The 2,963-nt window shown below is 44.7% G+C and overlaps 1 pseudogene; it reads left to right on the top strand.

The window, feature by feature from the left end:
* Positions 1–640: 640 nt before the first annotated feature.
* Positions 641–1,100, top strand: LOC130876792 (acyl carrier protein, mitochondrial-like; annotated as a pseudogene).
* The last annotated feature ends 1,863 nt before the right edge of the window (positions 1,101–2,963 follow it).

Raw genomic sequence — 2,963 nt, 5'->3', positions numbered from 1 at the left:
AAAAAGACCAGATCTCCTGATTACATTCGGAGAGTGGAGATCATGGGAGAGGGTAGAAGGGGTAAAGGAAGGGAGGGAGGGGAACAGAGAAAAATATATTGCTAAATAAAAACAAACAACAACAACAAAAAAGTCTTAGATTCCATCTTACACCTGCCAGAATGGCCAAGACCAAAACCACCGATGACTGCTTATGCTGGATAGGATGTAGGTTTAGAACACTCCTCCATTACTGGTGGGGATGAAAAAAAAATAATTTAAAAAGACCCTGTTTCCAAAAGAAAAATAGATTGCCACACCAGCACCAGTTGTCTCCCTCAATACCGTTGATTTGCGATGAAGCTCCATGGGTCATTGGACCATTTTGGTCACTGAGGACTATGTAGGGCCCAGTAATGAGAGGCTCAATAGGGACCAGTCAAAGTGTAGGCTGAGTTTCAGGTTTCTGGAAGGCAGCACTGAGCTCCAGTAAAAGCCATAAACTGGGAGGGTCAACCTCTAAGGGGAAGTACTTAACATTCCAAACATTTCAACCATTAGAGAAGATCATCAAAAGACCTTGAGAACAGCACATACCTTTTCCCTTTTCACCAAGACACTCCAGACAGCAGCCAAGAGTGCATTCTGGGTTGGCGTAGCCATGGCGGCTCTTGTCCTTTCCGTCTGTGTCCATCACTTGCCCGCCGCTGCCCCGGCTTCCCACACTGGCCTTGGCCTGGCCACTCAGCATCACTGTCTGCCCTGAAGGAACCCAGAGGAGGTCCGGGACTCTGCAGCCCGCCCTGGCCCTCACGCAGGTGCCTGGAAGGGTCACACACTTGTGCCGCCAGTACAGTGACGCACCCCCTTTGACGTTAGAGGGAATTAAGGACCGAGTGCTGTATGTCTTGAAACTCTATGACAAGACTGACCCAGAGAAGCTCTCAGTAAATTCTCATTTTATGAAGGACCTGGGCTTAGACAGTTTGGACCAAGTAGAGATTATTATGGCCATGGAAGACAAATTTGGATTTGAAATTCCTGATATAGATGCAGAGAAGTTAATGTGTCCACAAGAAATTGTAGATTACATGGCAGATAAGAAGGATGTATATGAATAAAGTTCAGAGTGTTCTTCCTCATCTGGAGGACTCTGAGAATGCCCTATTGCATCATGGGTGACTGACAGCGGTTCTGTTGGACTTGTATTTAAATTGTCTGAGTGTTTTACCCTTTAAAAATAAATCTATTATAAAACTAAAAAACAAAACAAATGTCAGCCAATCAGGATCAGGACTGGGCACTTTCTGCTTTCAACCACTGCACTGGACAAATGAAGAGTCCAAGCTCAAGTTTGAATAAAGGCTCTTTGATTTTACATATGGATTTTCGTTGCTTGGGTTCCATACTTCAGTAGCTGGACCTCAGTGATCAGCCTCAGGAGGAAGAAGTAGCCAAATAAGGGACTGGACCCTGGTGAGTACAATCTAGCCTAGTGTGGTGGTACACACCTTTAATCCCAGCACTCAAAGGCAGTCGGATATCTCTGTGTGTTCGAGGCCAGTCTGGTTTACAAAGTGAATTTCAGGACAACTAGAGCTGTTAGGCAGAGAAACCCAGTCTCAAAAAATAAAAAAATTAAGAAGAGGAAGAAGGAGAACAAGAACGAGAATGAGAACAAGAAGAATGTAATCTTGTGGGGTTTAGTAAGGCAGAGGGAAAGAGGAAGGGCAAGGTCTGCCAGAGCCATGTCTGCTGGGCTCAGGCTTGCTAGAACCCCTTTAGTCTCTGCCTCCAGAGTGCTGGGATTAAAGGTATTGCTACCCCACCCAACCCAAGATTTTGTTTATTTGTTCATATTCCTTGTGTATGAGTATTTTGCCTGCATGTATGTCTGTGCACTACATGCATGTAGTGCCCTAGCAGATGAGAAAGGTGAATCAGGTTCTCCTAGAACTGGAGTTGTAGATGGTGGTTCGCAGTCATGTAGGTGGTTCGCAGCCATGTTGGACCAAACCTGGGTCCTCTGTAAGAAAGAGTCATCTCTTAATGGTTGAGTCATCTCTCAGCCCCTAAATACTAGATGGTTTTTATTTAAGTTTGTGTGTGTAAGAGGAACATACGTAATCAGATTTAAGTATCTATTGAATCTATTTCTAGGGTCAACAATCTGCAACCCACGACACCTAGCAACCACACAAAAAAACAGTTACATGCAAAGTTAGCAACTCAGTCGGGGAAATACAGAGTGGGCCTGGTAATGGCATCAAGAGTACAGAGCTGAGCTAGTAATGGTGTCTTGAACAGGGAAGGGGTGGGGCAGGGGGTTGCACACGACAGAGGTAGTCTTGCTTTCCTAATATTTTTTAAATATTTATTTATTTAAGTAAATGCTCTATCTGCATGCACAATGTTGTGAGAACACAACATCAGCTCTTACTATGGATGGTTGTGACTCACCATGTGGGTGCTGGGAATTGAACTCAGGACCTCTGGAAGAGCAGTCTGCAAGCTGTGACTGCTCATTTGCTCCCCAGCCACCCAGACCCAAATAATCACACAGAAACTACTAAATACAAACAACACTGTTTGGGCAATAGCGTGGGAGTATTCCTAGCTAGCTCTTACATCTTAAATTAACCCATTTCCATTAACCAGTATATCACTATGAGGTTGTGGCCTATCGATAATGTTCCCTTGCCTTTTTCCTTAGCTACATGGCATCTCCCTGACTCTGCCTTCTTTCTGCCTGCATTCCATCTAGTTTTCCCTGCCTGGCTCTATTCTGCCCTGCTATAGGTCATAGCAGGTTCTTTATTATTCATAACATACAGAGGGGACTCCCACATCAGCAGCCAGTGCTCTTAACTTCAGTGCCATCTCCCTGGCCCCACTTTCCTAATATTTTAAATTGAAAGGTGTGGTTACCAGAACCTTCTGGGGAGCAGTCTCTGTACCCCAACTTAGAATTCTCTTTCACAGAA

Source organism: Chionomys nivalis, chromosome 7, assembly GCF_950005125.1.
Source record: "Chionomys nivalis chromosome 7, mChiNiv1.1, whole genome shotgun sequence".
In the NCBI taxonomy this organism is placed as follows: Eukaryota; Metazoa; Chordata; class Mammalia; order Rodentia; family Cricetidae; genus Chionomys; species Chionomys nivalis.
This window is presented reverse-complemented; position numbering and strand designations above follow the sequence as displayed.